The following is a 21389-nucleotide window of genomic DNA, read 5'->3' on the forward strand; positions in this document are numbered from 1 at the left end:
AGGAATCACTCCTATAAAGCATGTTGAAGGAAGAACTGCAATTTCCCATTTACCACTCTACTGAATAGTTGCTGAGGAAATGGGTAATGTGAGTTCAATTGCAGGGGATCCAAGTGAGTCAGAGAAGTAATAACAGAGGTGGTTGTCATCTGCAGGCAATATACTCAGGACACCCCTGCCAGAAAAGGAAAATGTCCTAAGCTTATGCTTCAAAATCTTTTTGTTTATTTAATGAAAGCTTTATGTAAAATATGCTCCACCTAAATCTCCTTGAATCTAGCCCCAAATCTGCATTTCACAACTTTTTGTTTCTTTTTAATGCCTAGCCAGAGAGTCAAAATTTATGATGCTTGCAGACCACATGAAACCAATGTTTACTATTCCAGTGGAGCAAATTCTTTTCCCAATACCCAATGGATAAACAAGTTTCAAGTGAGATCGGGACTACTTAGGATTCTTTCTGGTTCAGGTTTGTCCTACAGGTCTGCTTGTGTTTTCCTTGAGTACCACAACTCCCAGGAGTCAAGTATTGCCTATCACCACTTGACAGTGGATTTTGTTCTTAACAAGCAGCACCTGTTGAAATACACCTGAACTTGCTGCTAGGCAGGTATGGAGAGGACAAAGAAGGACTGCTGCAGCAGCCAACATACAAGTCTGCCAATATTTTGTACGAACAGAAGTAGATGGTTTGTTGCAGCACAGAAAGTTCGGTACTTGATGTCCTGCTTACCACTTTTTATTTATTTATTTATTTATTTAATTTTAAATTATGTTGGTTTAATGCTGAAAGTTACCTGCTCCCATTTTTGGAGGGTGTGAAGTTGCTTTCTGAGAGCAAGTTTTACCCACTGTTACGACATAGAATCTGAGTGAGGGGTTGTCTATAGTGAAGTTGTCCTGTATGCTACTGTTGCAGAGTTTTCTCATGTTTATTCATTATCAGAACTTATGAAATAGCGTCAGTAAGACAAGAAAGTGTGTGCCTACTCTTCTGGTGGCTAGCAGCAATTATTTTATAATGCTATAGAATACATATCTGACCGGTAAAGAGTTATAGAAAAAATGAATACTGTAAAAAAAATCAGGCCATCGTATAATGCCTCCTTATTGCTATAATGATATCAGTTGCAACAAGTCCAATGGCTGACCTCATTACAAGGGTTTAATTGCATTGTTACACAGTTTCACTTCTTCTCTCTGGCCTCTTTCTCTTTATGACAGCTTTAGAAAGGAATTTCAGCTTGAGGTCAAAGGAAATTAATTACTGCTTTCTTAATCTGTGCTCATCTACATTTAGAAAACTTGGGGCCTTTCACTAACATATTTGTGTCTCATTTCTGTGTAGACCCAAAGTTATAAGACTTTTGTCCTTTGTGAAAGTGCATAAATAGCTTTTTTCATATCACAGGCCAGATTTTTTTCATGTCATTTACAGTTGTGCACATGTGGACTGATGCCAATGGAACCAATGGAATGTCTCTGGGTACACATTCACTGGGACTGAGGTAAGGCACTTTCAATGTAACTTTAATTCAGACTAAAGATTCCAGACAGATACCAGGTGTGAAACCAACAGCAACAAAACGAACACAAACAAACAAACAAAAACCCAACAACAAAAGAAAATCCAGCCAAACAAACAAGCAAACAAATATAACTAGAATAAAATCAGAAACACAATCTTCAAAATTAATGGTAGCTGCTTCTGTAGAGAGGATTTAAAAAAAATGTGAATCTATGCTACTAGTTTCTGCCTGTTAGCTACCTCCTGTTTCTATTAAATACATCACTGGTGTGTTAAAGAATACCCAGCTCATGCTTCAAAGAACTTGCAATCCAAACAGCACATGACCCAACGTACTGGCATCAAAACAGAGAGGAGGGAGACAAAGACAAGGACACCATAACAATAGTCCCTGGTTGAAAAGCAAAAACATGTGCAAAACATGGTTAGATGCTGTTGTAGCATGAAATGTAAAAATAAAAACTTGGAAACTAGGGCCCCAATCCTGTTATCCTGAAGGTCATTTGAGTTGATTCTTTCTTCTTCCACAAACTGACTAATTTGGAGAAGAACCAAACTGCTTCTTCTGAAGAAAATAGTTTTGTTAATTCACTTCTTGAGGGGGTTGATTTTGAAGGGAAAATAGAATGAGAGAGATCTCTGAGGTAATTTGATGAATTAACTCTGAGGGGGGGTATGCCCCGCACCAAGGATAATCTGGACAACATGCAATATAGCGTGGTCTAGTAGTATAAATCTATAAGAAAGTGTTATGTTCTATCTATGTGCAAAACTACAAACAAGAAATATATTTTTCTGCTGAACATCAGTATTTCTACATTTACTATGGAATTCTGATTAGAAGTCATGGAAGTGTTGACAAAGATGAAAAAAACGGTAGGTTTTGAGCCCCTTCACATGGTACACTAGACTTGTGAAACTTTCATTTTCCAACTTTTGATCAGGTTTGCCACCCACTGAAATTCCCGCTACCAAAACTCTGTGTGCTGTTAGTTGATTAGTTGCTGCCTCATTCTCCTCTTGCAAGCAGTAAGATTGGCAATAACAAAACTGCATCTGCAAAGCAAAGACAGCTCACTGAATATTTTGCCTTTCATCTATGTTGACTGAAATTCAGCTCAGTTAGCAATGCCTGCCGAAAGAGCAAGATTTCATATAGGTCAGTGGCAAGCCCTTACCATGAGACCCACACGCATTAGAATTTCATTCTCATGATTGCCCAGTTTGTAAAACAGACCGCGTATATCTTGCGATGTTACCACAAAGCTTTATGGGGTAGAAATTGAAAGTTTCAAGCCAACCATACGCAGCCATGTGTACAGTTGTCTTATACATGTTGCTGTCTGGAGCGCTGTGACAGAAGCCATGGCACACTGGGGATAGGTTGAGTTTGAACTTACTCATATTACTCTAGAGTTTCTTCCAGGCCACACCTGATTTCAGATTCCTTTTTAATTGTTTTGGATACCAGGCAAGCTTGATCTTCTGCAGGGTTTCTGGCTACTACACAAGAGACAATTGATACTTTAACCATTAATTTCACTGAAATCTAGTAGCCATGCTGAAAAGAGGTCCTGAGCAAGTCTAAACAGTGAATAAGCTTCTGACACTGTCTACAGCCATTAAGAGATGTAATATCACAGACAAACATACCTGAACTAGATTAAATCTGAGTATCTTGGGTAACAACAGCAGTGAAGTAACAGCCACATGAACTTCAGTATGCAATAGCTACTTGGGTGAGCAGCTAAAGTTGCTTGGGCTTGTGCTAAGTCTTTCCTAAAGTGTATATTGAAAATGCTACTTTGGTACTGATACGTAAGGAACTTAGATCAAAGGTAGCTCTAATTATGCTCTAATTGAATTTTTGATTTTGTAAAAGAACTCCCCTTGGAGGGCATGGACTAAGTCACTACATTACAGTCTTTGAGTTATTTCACTCCTTGGGACCAAGAGTTTTGGTGCATTGATTGTCCAAGATGAATGTCGCATTGAGGTGTGAAAGGATGAAGTTGAAAGGCCTACTTAACACAGACATGGCACTGGTGACAGAATTAAATGGTAATGATATATAACAAAATGCTATTACATGAAATAGGATCTTTTTCACGCAGTTTTTCGATTTTGTCTGATAGGAGTAGAAGAACAAAATGAAAAACTATTCATCAATCAGAGGTCTGGCTAGGTCAGACACTTTGGTCAAGCAATGTGAGTAATTCCACCTACCTGCACTATAATTTATTGCAAAATTAATGCCATAACATGCAAAGCCATTGTTAGACAAAAGTAATTCTTAACCCCAGGAAAAAAAGCAAGTTTTCTTTCTTTTTCTAGCTCTCTCCTTTTTTTTTTTTTCTTTTCTTTCTCTAACCTGACAAGATTAAACCTTCTTAATAAGTGGGGGTTTAAGGATGATTCACTTCTCATGATTGAAAAAGGGACCTTGAGAAGAGTTTGATAGACTTTCTCAGTCATTGACTAAACCAAGATATATTAAAAAAGGGAACAAAAGAGAGTGCAGGTTATTCATTTTTGTTAAAGTTTGCCTGCTTCATTACAACAGAATGAAATCAAGGCTTACTGGTAAGAACAAGTTTTGATATACTCTACTTTCTGTGAAAATTTTCAGGGCAGTTTATTCTTAACCAGACTAAAATGCACTAATTCACCAATTCACAGTCTTAATTGCACTGTTACAAGCTAGGGAGATGAATGGCATATTCTTATTTTTAAAATCTTTAAAATTATAGTTTGTCGTAGAAAAGGTCACTTATGTCTGGTGTTTGATTGGCCTTGATTACTTCTGAAAATTGAAATGTTATATTAACTGTGAAGCAGTTTGTTGTTTCTAAAGGTGTTCTAAGGTTTTCATTAAGTATCATACATGTCTGCAGGAGGGACCAGGAAATGAGTGGAAACTTTAAAAAATACTCAACATGTCCAGAATTCATAGCAGATCCTCACAGTGCTCTCTTGTGAACATTATTATATCAATTCCCCAGTAAGAGAAACAGGTTGACAGAAAGGGCCATCCCCTCTCTTAGAGACTTGTGGGTATTCTTTGAGCTGCATCTTTTGTTATTCTTATCCAACAACTGTTCTGGTATATGCTGTATTCTGCCATGCAGTGTGAAGAGGAGCCAAATCTTGTAAAACTCTAGGGAGCAAGATCAGGAAAGAGCATGCCTCATATATGTGTCTCCTCTTGTTATGCTTCCTGCATAGTTTGAAGGGTGTTGACACAGATGAGATTATTTATCTGCCTCTCTATTCCACCACTTCATTCCTCCATCTCTTTTTTCGTATATATAGTGAAACTGTTACTGGCAGTTGAAGGTAGGTTAACAGGAGGAGGTAGAGTCATTCTTTGCAGAGGATTTGCCTATGTTGTGTACTGTTTCTTTGGGGTTGAGTGAATGGGAATAGATTTAGGAGATGGAGCCTGAGTAGAATGAATCTGAATAGGAAGAAAAGAAATAAGGAGCAACTCCTGTAACTATGAAGCAGGTCCAGATGTGCTGATGTACATGTAGCATTTCATTTTTTTTTTTCCTTATGGATCTATTAACTCTGCAAGATACTCAGGCTCTCTGGTTTTGCCATTTATGTAAACCAAGTTTAGGGAAAAATGAGGAATAATTTAAGATCAGGAGTTAAATCAGAAGTGTTGCTATAATTGCCAGATAACTTTTCAGGAGAAAAGGCAACAAAAGACAGAGATTCCAACATGGAAGTAATCAACTTTGAACTAATTTCTGATGGTTTTCCTTTTAAGTGAAGGTGAGACAGACATAAACAATAGTGATGTGGTTTATGCATAGAGTAATATCTTACATATGAGAAAAAAAAACACATACAAAAGGGAAAAATATTGCAAGGATATTGGCATTGCCAAATCTTCTTTTCCTGTATTGTTTCTTTTGAAACTTCCACTCAAGGATTGCAGACTGCAATATCTGGTGACCTGCATAAATTTGTATAGCAGCTAGTGTAGTGGTGTGATTCTATTATCTAGACTTCACATCTTACCTGCTGGGAACTTTCAAGAAATGATGTTATAGTACAAGTAATGCAGTTTCTTTTTTGTTGTTGTTGTTGTGGCTTTCTTACAAATATTATGGTAGAAATCTTCAAGCATACAAGATCCACCTGTATGTGTGTATACACAGAATTGCATCTGAAATTTGGTACTTGCAAACACCTGCAGAACAGTCTTCATTTATATAAATAAGCCCTTACATCTACTAGCACCCACATGCTGACTGCAGTTAAAGTTTGCTGCCCCAAAAGCTCATCTGGAACTATTTAAGAAGACGTAAGCACAGGACTTTGAATTGCATTCTTGAACTTTGCACAGTCTGGACAAAACTTTTAGCAACCATTTTTTAATAACCTTTCATTTTTCTGTTATTTAAAGGGCACATGCGAATCTCACCAATTTTTGTTGTGTTGTAGGTTTCATGCAGTTGCACATCTGAACGACAGTTGAAAGTCTTACCCACGTTTTCTGGGGTAATTTAGGAAAGGTATAAAATACACACTGTACTGCCCCCAGCAGGTAGGTAGAAGTACAGGTGTTGGAAACACCTCCTGGATGCGTCATGCTGAGCGCTATTCACAGTGCTTAAAAGAACCTAAACTTTGGCACTGGAACCAGTAACATCTTTTGCAAGAACCTTCACCTGTGCAATCCCCATTGCAGAGTAAGCTTTTTGCTTTTAGGTAATGCCTATTTCATCTTGTAAAGACACACATGAAAAAAGGGCTGGCATTAGCCACATATCCATAAAAGCCTAGCAACCAAGAGTATTATCTTTATTCACAAGAAGTATAGCACTTTTAAGGTTCAGAAACATATATAAAAAAAGGGTTCTGAAATGGTCATTTTTCCCCTCTGCTATGCCATTATAGTGATCAGCCAAGCTTCTGCAAGGTAAATACTTTTGAAAAATAAGTGGAAATTTGCTGCAAATCAGTCCCTTTTGTGCATGGCCACAGGAGCATGTTGAAATGTTTGGACACTAATACCCATTCATTTTCTTGGCTCCATAAATAAAAGCCGCCAGCTATGTGGCGGCCGTGAAATGGTATTCTTCAGGACCCAGCAGGAAGCCCCATCCTTATTACCACTGCAGGGGGCAGGACAGGCCCAAAATAGCAAGACAACTAAATCAAGACATTTTCAATGTCTAACAAAATGACTGTGGTTTAGAGAGAAGCAAGAGGTTGGAAAAAAATTGGACAGCTTTTATACTTAGCGTAATACCTTTGTTAAAAGAGTTCAGATAAGAAAATAAGATCTTAAAAAAACACAACACACACACACAACATAAGCATATTTCTGAATATCATTTGAAATATGTAAAGATCTTATGGAATCATAAACAGAGTGCACTGCTGTCTGAAAGGAGATCCCGTTCAAGTCATTTTGCAAATGGTAGGCCATGGTTCATAGTAAACCTCTTCTGGCAACATTGTTGTATTTCTTGGGTTTTGATGGAACCAGAAGGTTTGAAAAGAGACATTGGAAATTTATCAGTAAATTGGAAATACATTTTTGGCCCACAGAAAATTACAAAAAAAAAAAAAGAGAAAGAGAATATAAGAAAAAGTTTTAGACTAAACCGTTAATTTTCCTACAGCTTTATTTAATTTTTTATATACTTCATATGTCAGGAAATATGATGGTAGATTTTGGTGTAGCAGCATAGTGAAGGACTGCTATGTTCATGCAACATGCTGCTCTTTATAGCTGAACCATGCTTATCTGGGGAAAGATTAAAGTAGTTTTAATAACTGAGCTTCAGGTAACTGGGATACTTTAAGTGTCCAAAGAACAATTTGAAGGATACCACGTTGCTGAAGATAATCAAGGATTAGACTGATGAGGTTTTAATGAATTCATAGTTCATTGCAGTACTTCAAAACCAGCATGCGTCATTCTTTACAATTACACCACAGAAATACTTATGGGGAAGATCTTGTTTTTATTTTACATTTAAACACCAGAGAAAAGTCAAATCAGTGTATTACTGAGTATTGCCTTAACTAGAACTTTTGACAGTAAAAATAGTTTGACAATGAAAAGGGGGAAGTACAGTGAAAGTTCAGTGCTGTAACTACCAACATGTGCACAAGGCGGTCTCCATCTCCATCTTAGCCTGCCATTTGAGACTGCCATCAGGCTCAAACTGCCAGACCATTCAAACTTTTTTTGGCTCTCCCAGCTCTGCCTTGCAGTAATGCAGACTGTCCAGGGAAATCCAGACACGTGATAGGGGTGGGTCATTTTCAAGGTCTTTCCTTACAGGTGGAACAAAGAGATCTGGCTTACTCTGTATGGCTCAACAAACTCAGTCCTGGAGAGTAAGGCCATGGTCTGTGCAAACAAACACAGTGTGGTAACATACAAAGGATTCTGGTGGACCTATCCTTGTGCTTAGACATACACACATACAAGCATATTGAGGTAAATGATAGAATCAGAACTCTGATATAAATAAGGAATGAAAAACACGAAACATGATAGAAATTCAAGTCTAATTGTTCCTTGTCTTTTCCATAATGATTGAAGGAAACATTAAGGGAATATCCTGATTATACGTGGTAAAGACATATGAAGGTTTCAAAGGTGTCATTATGTACGTGAAAGCCAGAATAGTTCATCTCCATCCTATAAATTTCTCTGCATTGTTTTGTTTCATCTCCTTCCTGTGTGGCACAGGTTTTGCAGAAAGGGTAGGTTGTGTCCTATCCAGACTGTTGGTAACCATAAGCCTAATCCTTGAGCGTACGAGCACAGGCGGCCTTCCTCTTCCCATTACACAAGTAATTTAAGAAACACCTTTGGGGCATTGACAGAAACCCAGATACATGAGGCTGCTTGCTGCCCAGCTGTACAGCTCACCTTCCTGACCTCTTGGTTTAAAAAAGCAAAGGATCAACCAGCCTACAAAAGAAACTGTAGCAAAAGATACATTGGTGTCAGGACTACCATTATCATAATTGACACTACTAAAGTAATTCAGACATTAAGCCTGTAATCTGTGCTGCTGTTTTTATCTGCTTCACTTAAAAGTTGCAAGGCCAAAATTCATTGAAACCAGTGGAGATTCGCCCTTTTACTCATTTACATTTGGCCCACTGAGTGCTTGGAAAAATCTTGCCAAATTCTTTGAAAGCTTGTATTTCCAATATGACTTCCAAAATAATTAACCCTGCAAGTAGGATTTAACAAACTTGTGTTTGATACGTGAAAGGAATAATACCTGAAACATCTTTCTTATGCTCAGCCTTTTATGACTCAGACTTTAATGCTTGCAATAAACATTAGCTTACCTAATAAAAACTCTAGTATTTCAGAGCTGGCGCACAGTATGTTAACTGCATCTGGTGTCAACTGGAGCTAATTAATATTTTTATAGGTGTCTTCTATCCACTGTAGTTTAAACGGAAATATTGTGGGGTGCTTACATCAAAGCTGGAGGCAATTGAGAGCTGTGTCTTGCTTTCTAGGCTGAACTGATAGCAAGTAGACCAATTTTTATAGGATTGTAAAAGCTAAATGTGGCCATGGTTCATGCAGAGAAGCACTTTTCCCTGTAGCTCTCGCAATTCAGCACTAATGCTCATGCCTTGTTTGCTGCAAGGTAGCTGGAGAGATAGACAGAGGGACAGCAGACAGATAAACTGGCAAATAGCTATGCCTCTACTTAGACAAAGCACACAGTGACCCAGACAAACCACACTTTTTTTCTCTCTTTCTAAAGGCTTTAAAAATGTGCTCTATCAAGCATTTACTTGTGGCACAGATAAGATTTATCTAACAAGACTGGGCTAAAATTAAAAAGAAAGATGAAATAGCACAAGTGGTGCTAATATGTGTTTTGAAGCGTACCAATCGGCCTAGTGCAATGTCACAGCCCTGGGCTACATTTGCAAGTGGTCGAGCATCTCCTTTTTAAAAGGTTAACCTACAAAGAGCACACAAGCCCCTCTGTATGAATATGGGCAAACACCCAGGGAGCTCCACAACAATAAGAAAATAATGACATCAACCTGACCATGCTTAAGTACATAACATGCTGAAGGTTCACGGTTGTGTGGCCTGGAACAATAAAGGAAAAATAAAGAAGCCTGCTTGGTAGGCCCCAGCTGTTATTAGCCATGCTGTGAGATCAAGGGAAGGTATGATATGGGCTGCCATTTCAATTGAGACCAGGTTAATCTCTCAATTTGTGGAAAAGAAAAAATAATAATAAAAAAAAAAAAGGGAGAGAAAGCGGTCTTCACTCCACAGTGCTACATATGGGACAAATAACAATATCCTTATTTACATAATCTGTCTTTAACCCTTTCCTAATAGAGACTTAATTTCCTAAGAGTCACAAACTGCAGATTTAATTTCCCTGCCCACTGCAATGAAATATCAAACCTCCGTTAACTGTTTCTCACTGGTGCTGCTGACGTTTGCAGCTGACATCAAACGCTGCCGATGTTTGCCCAGGAGGGAACGTTGGTTGCAGCAGGAGGATCAGAAACAGCTCTAAGTAGCGCTGGATGCCACTGTCTTTCTGTCATTGATCTGTTTCTAGCACTGGGTAACTCATTGAAAATTTGTGCCATCATTTACAGCCATGAAATATGGCAAATAATACTAAGGACTCTCACCAGTGCTCTCAATTAATGCATTGCATTTCTTGAGTGAAGCGTTTCGTAAGTGAAAAATTGTCCCATTTTAAAGTGACAATGTTGTGTGGAGGCAATGCAGTGACTTGATCTAATAGCTGCTCTTGACGTGTAAGAATCTGTATTGATGAGAGGAGGAAGGGAGATCCAGGCTTCTCAGAGGTCATACACGAGCATCCCTCAGACTCCAGGTCTAGGCAGGATTTTCCAGCAGGTCTGCTGTGGAGGGCTGCTTTCCAGCCAACTTGAAAACTGAAACATATGTTTAAGGGTATGATATAATACATACATAAACATAATAGTCTAGAGATACTATGTTGTGTTTTATTTGTAGTTTCTTATGTGTAAGCCAGTATGTATGCAGTCTGTGAGGCTCCCCTGGGGAGATGCTTAACTTCTCCTGACTGCTGTCCTCTGCAGCAGCCCTCTGCAATTTGGGGGAGATTATTTCTTCCCCAAGAGCAACTGAGCTTGATCACAGAAGAAGAGATAGGGGAAAAGGGAGCCTGCAACAAGGGCTAAGGCCGAGATACTCCTGAGGACAAGGAGCAGACACGCCTCAGGCAGAGAAAGCACAAGGTTTCCAAGGGAGCTAGGAGACTGCATGGAACTTGTCAAAATTTAGAAAGTCACTGAGCTGCTGATCTGAGAGCAAGCCTGAGGGAAACGACCCACCTTCTGAGGACACAGGAGGCAGTGAGAGAATTTTGCGGAGTTTTGCATTCCCTTTTTTTGTGTTTCTTAATCTTTTTGAGGTTTCTTTCATTTGAAAAAGTTAATTGTTCTTATTTGCAAAGCTAGAGGTGTGTTCTTGGTGTGTTTCCTTTACAGGAAAAGATGCAGGTAGAGTCCTCTCAAAGCTCTGCTGTCTCAGCATCGGCAGTATTAATAATTTAAAAATTTTGTACTTTTTTTTTCCTCCCTGGGTACCACGATGATTGATTTGGATATCTAAAAATATCTGTATGAAGCTGAACCAGGGGCAAATAGCAACTCCGTGGCAAGGCAGAAAACAAGGTCCCTAAAAATCCAGATAACATGTCAGCCACTATGCAGTTATTTCTCACAGAGTTATTCCTGTATCCCTGATCAGCTTAGAAAAGTTGATCTAACAGTAGTAGGTGTATTTATTTTTTTTGTTTTCAATGTAGGCTTTGCTCTCAGCTGTGTTTTAAGACTTTATACTGTAACACTTCGTTGTTAGTTCATGACTTATTCAGGCTTTAACTATTCTAACAACAACAGTTTTCTTTCTACGTACAGATTACATTGATTTTTGTTGAAAAGTGTAAATAAAATTGCATTAAGAGGGTGAGATCAAGGCAAAAGATTCATTCTGTTATGTAAAACCTCCTTATACTGTATTATCGTGGAAGATTTCTCACCATGAGCGAGAACTTTCTTATGCCGAAATTACTACGATTGATACTTAAAAACTAGCACGTGTCCTTCACAGGTACAGGGAAACAACACTCAAAACTCTGACACTGTGCAGATCCCACTCCATTAAAATGTATTTTTTTGATTTTTTTTCGAATACACATGCATGAGCATGTCTGTGTATATATAATAAATAGGGATATGTCATGGTAGTTGCTAGAGATGCTTGTAAGCAAGACATATATACAAAATACAACTAAATAAAGATTCAGAGAAAATCCTCTAGTTCATACCTATTTATTCATTTCTGTTGTATAAATCAACTTCTAAACTTTGTTTATGAAGGGAAATACCTCAAATACCTACACAATCTAAGCTGAAATACTGCTTGTACTTTAGCTAGAGTGCTTGCTTAGGAATGGTGATGGAGGAAGTACTGATCCTAGAACTGGCTCTGAAAATTAGCTTACTGAAACAAATGGGCTTGTTGAACAAGGAGGGAATACCAGAACTTGCCCCTGTAAGATACCTCAACAAGGTTAGTTCTAATTTATTAGTGTAACCATCTTGCTTGGATTATTTCTTTTTGAAGTCTGCAACTTTTGAGAAAATTCTCTTGGTAATACAAAGTAAAGATCATTGTGGTGAAGGCATTATATTGGTAGAACTGTAAAGTTCTTTGTATTCTGTGACTGGAATACTATATATTTTTATGAATGCTTTTCTATTACAAAGTGATACTGTGCAGCATATATTTGGAACATGAAGGGTGGCCAGTTCTTCTGCATTAATGTTTTTGATGGAGATTCTTTAGCATATTCATTTTGCCTGAGATCAGGGACTATATTAGAACATAAAAATCTTTGTACTATATTCGTAAACAAGTTTCTCTTTGTGTATTTTTTCTGTTCTTTTTCTGTTGCATTTTTGTGTGTGTGTGTTTGTGACTAAACACCAAATAACAAAGAATCTGAAAGCAGATGTTCCTTCCCATTTGTTTTTTAGTATTATCTTCATTCATTAAAAACATATTCCTGACACTACAAGGCCAAATGGTCAAACACTGGAGATCAATTAAAAAAACGTCCTGTCCTTAAGCTCCAGAGTAGTCCTTTTTCAGAATTATACAACCCATGTCCTAGATCTTATTTCTCTAGTAAATGTACTCTCCTTAGCAGTTAACTAACTTCTCCACTGAATTGACAGAAACAACTTAATCTTTCTAGATTTATGCAGCACCTCAAGGAAAGACTGTATTTATGTCTGTTGAGCTGTATGTGGTCTGTGGCTACTTTCCCTCTGGTACAGATTTTGTCTGCTCTTCAGTGCTTTGAATTCAATGCTTCAGATTATAATGAAAACTTCCAGATGTAGGGTCTAAATTTTTTGTTACGTATGTTCATAGCAGGGAACATCATGGAGTCCTAGTGCTTGACTGAGTGCTATACATTACCTGTAATAAAAAATAATAATAATAAAAAAAAGGCAGTAACTGGGCTATCACTTCCTAATTAATGATATCGTAAAGATAAAAAATAAATCTATAACCTACTCCTTTCCTACTCACTAAGTCTTGTAGCAAGAAGATGTGGTCCCAAATAATGTGTCTGCACTTGCTGCCATGGAAACACGTGGCATGGCTTCCCTTGCCTTTGCAATGGAAGGAGTAAGTTCTGAATCCTTATTATGAATTTATGGACAGAGAATCATTAGGAAACATTTCTTATGTTCTTTTGGCAAATAATTGCTAGCACACATTAAATCATATCTTATTTTATTCACACAGCACTTTACAGCAGTGCAGCCAGGTGTTAGATAATAATAGAGGAACTTCAAATGGCTCGGCGGTTCAATTAGGAGAAGCATCCAAAAGTTTAGGTAGTTACCTGGAGCCCTCCCAAACCATGCTGGTCTGGAAACTGAACTAAAAAAATCTCATTAAAAAACCCCACCCTGCTTTGTAGAGAGATCCTTTTTCTTCTGTTTCCTATGGTACCTTAAATGTTGAGTACTTGCAAACGATCATATAATGTGTTATTTACTAAAAAGTTCATAGAAAACTAAGGACAGAGGACTCGCTGACTTTTGATACTATGTTGGTCCGTATTTCCCGTTCCCATTACAATCAGAAGTACTGAGGGAAAAATAACCAGCAAATTAGCCTTTCAAAAAGTCTGTCAGAAACTAAGAAAACATACCTTGCTGTTTTTTAATAGTTTCTCAAATTCATTCTAACTTTAGTAAATCAATTTTCATATTTTTGATGACACTGTGCTCCTCATATATACAAATATATGATTTGAAAGGACAGCAAACTGAAAGGAGAAAAGAGTAAATCAAGTTTTGGCAAGTACAGTGTTTATTGACAGCAACAAACAGGTTTTTATCATCTCTTCTGTATTATAAGGCTGCTTATGAAGACAGAAGTTTTGGCTTCTCTGAACTAAAGAAAATTAAGGTTCTGTCAGTAGAACACCCCAAATGTTTCCTCACTGCTGTAATCCATTACATGAAGACAGGAATTGCCCAGCACATGTGTTCGGAACAGAACCCAGATCTACAGTGCTAACTCTGTGGTCTTCACTCTGCATTTTCTTTTAATGTAATTCTGTTCACAAGCAATAGGGCTACCAAGCTGAAATCCTCTACCTATGGATTTTAAGGAAAAAAATTGTTGGTGCAAGATTTTGATCTCAAACACCATTTACATATATCATTGAATTTGCTTCCAGAATAAATGACGTTTCTCATTTCCTTGTGGGAAATATGAATATTGTGGAGGTGAGAATATGGCTATTATTTTTTCTCCATTTTCTCTTTGGACTTTATGTAAAAATAAGATACCGTTGGTGCTGTGGACAAGTGTGAGACCACCAGCTAATTTTGCATAGCCCACTGAACAGTTAGATGGGAATTGCTCTTCAGGGTGTTCTCTTTGACAATAAACAGAAGCCTCAAGTCTGTGTTTGGCTGCAGTTCAAAAAAATTACTAAGGAATCCTACACACTTATGTATATGAATACAAGCAACTGCACATTCCTATACAGTAAGCTTGCAACCACAGTTATTAACATTTTGAAATGAGTAAATGCAAATAAAATGACTGAGTAATACATGTTATGTTAAGATCAGCTATATGAAAAGCAAAAGGATTAAAAGTTAATTTCATCCTTTTTAATTCAAGGGACATATAAATGGCATTCTGGGTAGAGTCAACTCCTCTTTTATCAGTCCTTTGATGCTGCTTTCTCACTGATTCAGTTGTTCAAATGCTACCTACATAATAAAATCCTGAGTTAATTTACTAAGATTTTACACCAGTGCAAATGAAAGAAGGGAAAGTGCTAAACAAGGCAATTAGCACTCTGTTTAGTGCACTCCCAAAATAAATGTAGGCAATTTACAATTTGGCAAATGGCACTCTATCTGGATCCAAGTCATTTCTGCCTAAGGGGTTGGTGCAGTTCATTAGGGGTGAAGGGAAAGGGTCTTTGTTTTGCTTCACTTTTTAAGTACATGTGTGTGTATATATATGTATATACACATATACAAATACACATGTTGCTATTAAGGTCCACTCCACTTTAGAGTGCAGCAACCAATGTGACCCCTTTGGGATTATTAGGATTTCTGGTAGAAAAATGTCAAGCTCCATGCTCGCATTGTCCACATAAATGACCTCATTTATGGTGATAACACTCCTTCCAAAGTGAGGGCTTCCAAAATTGGCAATTCACCGATAACCTACTTTGTGGCTTTCTTGCCAGGATGGTTTTCTACGTAGTTACAAGTTTATCATCACTGGAGCTATTCAGATCAGATCCATGAACCTGGGAATGTCCTGAGTGAAATGATAAGATAAAGTACTCTGCAACTACAACTGACTCTCTTTTTAATTGACAGGAAGACTGCACTATGACTTCCATGTTTATTCTCGTAAGCTCCTTATTAATGCAAAAATAATAGCTGTTATTAATGCGGAATCACAGCCAGCATTAATATTTAAGATGTAAGAATGAAGGAGGTTAAATATGTGTTTATATTAGTTTTAAACAAAGAGCTCTGCAAAACAGTTATGGCAAGTAATGATGACCGTGTTCACAGAGAGTGTATGTGGCATGAAATACCTGCTCTGTTCTGGGATTTAAATACATATCCTTAGTGGAATAAAGGTGTTTAGTCTCCTGCACTGTCATGCCACTGTCTCTCTGAATTGCTACTGCTTCTTGAGAAACAGAACACAGACTAGGATTCTAAACAAAATACGTAGTATACTATGATATTAGCACTGATTTTTGTTTGTTTGTTTGTTTATTCAGTCAGTAGAGCTCTTTTATATGATAGATCATAAGGTAAAAGCATTCTTTTGTGCCCTCTAGCTGCTGGTTGCACAAATGAAAGAAAGAGGGAGAAAACAACCCTGTGATTATTAAATTCTCCTCATCTTTAGGGTTAAGTACCCTGGCTAATAAAGATCTCTCATGAGGATAAAGTTTCTTTCTTGGCAATGTCACATCCATTTAAGTAAAAATCATTTGGATGCTTTCAGGGATTCAAGCTGTTACCTTTACATAAAGCATGTACACCAATTCTTTGTATTGTTTTTATCCTCTGAGAATGCCTGACATTGCATTTCTTGGTTAAGCAAACCTCCCACTGAGGGTAGGCTGTGGGATTGGGCCCTTTTGTGCTATAGAAATCTCTCTGTCTCACAAGAAGGAAAAAAAAATCTTTATATGTTCATGTAAAAATACAAGAACTATTTCATATCATTGAACGTGCACTTTCAGACTGTGACAGTTCAGCCTGATCTTGTACTGAGCAGTCATTAAGTCTTTTGTTTTCAGACTTGTTTTTGTTTGCATCACATTTGTGGCTGATCTGCACACTCTCATATTTCAGGCTGTTTTGTTCTCTTTGCTGGGTTATTCTATTAATACATTTCTTAAGACAAATAATTAAATTTCCTCATTGTTTCAGATTATAAATCATTACAATATTTATTTATTTATTTATTTTGGTCTGAAAATTCTCATTACTCAACAACTACCATGCTTAAACTCCTTGAAAAACAGTATGGGCCAGAGCACCACTGGACTTCTCTGTGGATTTAATTTGTGTATGTGCATATTTGGGTTTATGTAGGCTTAATTCAGAGCAAAAAGGGTCTAGTTTAAGCAGTAAGAAGAACTTGATAGCTTTTCAGCACAGTTAAGCACTGGTGTAGATTGGCAAGGGACGCGTAAGAGGCTGTGCTGCCTCTGGTTTTCAAGAAGAGGTTGGACAAACATGTCAGGAATAGTTCAGGTATCTGATCCTGCCTTGAGGCAGTTATGCCATATAGACGATCTCTCTCAGTCCTTTTCAGCTTAGTATTTTTATGACTCAGTGCTCCTGCACTTTCCAGGTGAAACTGAATGCTTGAATTGCATTGCCATGTGTAGAACTATTCCTTCCCCTAAGGGCTGTGCCTGTGTTTTGGAGACAGTGAATGATACCAATGCCCTTCCCCTCCCACTCTGAGGAATAGAAGGAGGTTCATCAGCCTCTAGGCTGTCTGTCAGCAGGCTGCTCTCATCAGCGTAAGCTTGGCATACCTCTTCACCTTTGCTCATGATCTGTTCAGGTGGGCATTTTCCTTGTCAGAGTTGAACCTCAGTACAAAATGAAGCAGTCTTTGCTGAACTGTACGTAATGCAACAACATTCAAAACACATCTGGATCTTATTTACATCTCGGAAATAAAAAGGGGGAAACCCTTTCTCTCAGCATCAAATATTAGTTATTATTTTTTGTTACATCCTTGTTATTTCATCAAAGTTATTGAGACTGTATGGGAATACCTGGAATCTGTCTTTGTCCCTGTGATGCATACGCATCTTTTCTATTCCTGTCTAGGACTGAATAACACTAGGAAAGGACCATGCAAGATAAAGAGGAGGAGCATAACTTCTGAAGAAACTGTTTTGATCTGCTTTGGGTTTTCCCAATATTGGCAATTCTTTGTTTTGAATACATTTTTTCCCCTTTAAGAGAAGTATACTCCAAGCCAGTCTTGTGCTACAGCTTCTTTACCTTTGTCTGCCTAACTCAGCTGGTATTTAATTGGTCAGCAATAGGAGGGAAGTCTCCTTTGAGGTAATGAATATTGACTGTTTATGTTGAAATGTCACTGTGAAAAGAAAGCCCAGCACCAAAGAGGCGGAACTCAGTGTGAGAGTTTCAGACACAAAGGAGACACCAGCAAAGCACAGGCATTGAAAAGCAAAGCAGCTGAAATTCAAAGAAAAGATGAAACAGAAATGGTCTACATGTGTGGGAATTTTAAGCTGTCAGTTGACAGGTGAAAAAGTCATTATTCCACCTGTTAGAACTAAGTGTAATTGCTTGTTTTTCCTAAAATAACACAGAGGCCGTGACTCATATATATATATATTTTAATTTAAAATTCATTTAAACGTATTTGCAAATACTTTACTTTTTATTTCAAGGTAAGTGAATTAAACTCATTAGCCAATTTCTGTACCTCAGATATGCAAGAAAGAAGGTTTTACATCTTGTATCAGGTATTAGATAATCAAATCTTGTATTCAATCTTTTCTTTCATCAAGCGACTTGAATAGCAACTTCAGAGTTCGACATGCAAGTTTATCATCCATTCTATAGCACTCATTGATTTAGGATGAATAAAGGCTGTTCTCCAGAAAACAATCTTTACATCAATCCGCTGCATGATGTATGGCCTGGAAGTTTTCACTGTTGCATAAAAGCTGTTCTTTGTTTCCAGATGCGTAATAAGGAACCACAGTCCTTGTATGAGGTTCTGATATATTTTAAGCCATTGCTTATCTAGATGACATGGAGAAGCCAACCAGCAGATTTCTGGGGTCCATAATTGAGTTTTGGTTCTTGAAACCACTGTTCCTTCACCTCTGTCATTTTTTTCTGTTGACCTCTAGGGAACTCTGCTGAATAGTTTTTGCAAAATTGACCCACTGCTATGGAGTATAACCTCTAGTTGTTCCATTTTGTTCATCTGAGTCCTTTAGTATTAAGATTTGATACACAAGGACATTTTTACTGTTAATGTTAACACTGACTTCATTGTTTTGGTTAAAATAATGGAGTTCAGCTAGGGACTGGGCTCATAATTTTTAGCCATAGATATTGTTGATTTTAAAAATTACTCATTGTTTTGTTTTGTTCTTTAGATTCTCTTCTATTTGATTTTATATTCCGTATTAGTAAATTAAACTAAACATCTTAGGGAAAGTAGGAGTAAATAAGTAAAAGCTCTTAGTAAGTCAGCATGCCTGAAAAAAAATATATATTGCCAACACATTTCTGCTTTTTTATGAAAAACTGCTCAAAAACTTAAATCAGAGCAGCTCAAATATACTTTTATATTAAAAAAAAAAAAAGCATTTTTAAATAGACGTGAAGATTGAATGGATGATGCAAGCATTCCTTCAAAAATCTAAGCCTTTATTTTCAAATCTCCATTTGAGTTTTGGCACTTAAAATATTCATGTGGTGTTTTTAAAATGTTCCCTGAATCAGACAAGCATTTCAGACCAGTAGGCTTTTGTTTTTTATTTTCTCTTGGTGAATCATTGAACAATTTCTGCATTAGCTTCAATCTGGACCCATTCATGCAATGTGTTCATCTGAGACATTCTGAAGTCCTGCAGTGTGCTGCTTTAAATAGAAAAGTGTCACCAAGACCTGGACTATAAACAAAACATTATTAAATGAATTAAACGTGTAAAAAACATCTGCAAAGAGGTGAGCTAAATTTTGTTGCCAGTGCCATTTCTATATAGTCAGAAAAGGCTTTGAAAGTTAATGTTTTCCACTGATACTCAGATTTCTCAACATGATGGATGCCGTCTCCCACAAAAATTATGATGATGAGGCAGTACAGGTAGGTCTCCTTTCAGTTTACAAAGGTAGTCAGGATGTGGTTGGTACTTGTGTATGTTTTTGTCTTTTTCTGTAAGTGTCCAGTGGCTTCAGTGAACTTTTTGTAAGTCTGAAGAGCAAGCTGCTTTCTACTCACACTGGCAAAAAGCCCTTGGATTACTTGAGGCTCCTAATTGGCTCTCTAGTGCATTAAAAATATATATGTATACATAGTCTGTGCAGAATCTAACTTAGAGGCAAATATAAAGTATTTTTACACTCTGAAATGCTGTAGCTAAACATACAAATCAGACACTTTTGTGTGAATTCTCCAGCTTGGAGCAATGAGCTACAATAGCATCCCTTATGCTCCCTTTTCTGTTTATCCCTTTTTCTCTTTTTCTTTTAAACATAATCTTACATGTTTATTGTCATCTTTTTAAAAATATTTGAACTATTCATGATTAAGGTCCTCAAAATGCTGACCTCTCCAGCAAATGTTTATTTCATACCTTGCTGGGTCATTCCAAAATACTTAGACTTATATTACTTTGTTTTGACTATGTATCTCTACACAAATAGAAGATAACATCTTTAGTCACAATTCTGTGTTATGCTTGAACTCTAACCTGTGACATTCACCTAGCTCGATCTAACAAGCTTTGTGCTCCCTGTCCAGATGAAGAGTGATACTTCTTCATTAGCAAGATCAGTTTCACCTTTAAAAACCCTTTGCTTCCCGTTTGCATTAAGCCAGATTGAGATGTCTTGGGTCATGATGACATTTCGGGAGTATTCAGAGGCAAAAGAGGAAGTCATTACATCTGCAGTTCACCTGCAAAGAAGATGTCATTAAAAGAGGAAGCAAAATGAACCCCTGTCAACTTGTTAGGGCCCAAAAGGTAATTCTGCCATCATATATGGAGCAGAATATGATACAGAATCCTATTATTACTGACACCAGATAACTTGCTGGTGTAAAAGGTTCTCTTTTCCAGAAAAGTTCAGGTGATACTAAATTTATTAATGTGTCAGTTTGAGGAGACGTGATGTCATTTCTGTTGTCTGCAGGGATGAAAACTGGAGTCTCTTTGCTCCTGTCAACACACTATCATCTTAATTTCTTTTACTGTGCACCTCGTTGCCTTCTGTGGAGGGGAGAGCAAGGAATGAGGGTGAAGTGTCAGGGGATTTGCCTTTTTAAAAAGAACTACTAATATTTGACATTTATCATTTTAACCTGCCTTTTTCCAAAACACAAATTTATTAGATCAACATATCTGGTGAATGGTTGGCCTGATCCTTTCAGGATCAGACTCATGTGAGTAAAAGCCTTACCTGATCTTGTAGACTTTTCTAATATTCCTCAACTCAGAAAATACACCTAAAAGCACAGATTAGTTTCTCTTCTGCTTGATATAAAATCCAAAAACTGCTTTCCACTCCAGTGTAATTGGAAAGGTAGTTGAGATTTTCAGATGACAGAGGTGTGTGATACAGTTAGGCAGACATACCGATAAGACCACATCTAGTGCTACCAATTTAGTGTGGCTAAGTTTGAGTCATTATCTGAAGCAATGTGCCTTTATTTTTTTTTATTTTTTATTTTTGGAACTAAAATTATCATCTTCTTGAAAGATTCTGCTTGTAGAAACAAGGTAAAATATTTAGCCGTTTTTAACAGATAGCTGAATTGCTTTTCAGTTGTATTGCACAAAATGCTTTCATCCTGAAGCCTTTTCTGAAGAAACTAATCTGAACATTGTTAATGAAGATGGTGTTACTAAAAGGGAGCATATTCTAGGTGAAAAACATTTTATCTTGTCCACCGAATGCAATCTGGAGTTTTTTGTACAAACATTGTAGTAACAGGAAATATTTTCTTTCAGTT

The 21389-nt window shown here is 37.3% G+C and overlaps 1 long non-coding RNA gene across 3 annotated transcripts in view; it reads left to right on the forward strand.

The window, feature by feature from the left end:
• Positions 1 to 21389, forward strand: part of LOC308200849 — a 550918-nt gene that overhangs the window by 88268 nt on the left and 441261 nt on the right. For all 3 annotated transcript variants that reach the window (XR_013955866.1, XR_013955867.1, XR_013955868.1), the window contains exon 3: positions 1439 to 1508. This is a non-coding gene — a long non-coding RNA (uncharacterized lncRNA). The remainder of the gene's footprint in view (positions 1 to 1438; positions 1509 to 21389) is intronic.

This window comes from Anser brachyrhynchus (assembly GCF_964034855.1).
Source record: "Anser brachyrhynchus genome assembly, chromosome: 11".
In the NCBI taxonomy this organism is placed as follows: domain Eukaryota; kingdom Metazoa; phylum Chordata; class Aves; order Anseriformes; family Anatidae; genus Anser; species Anser brachyrhynchus.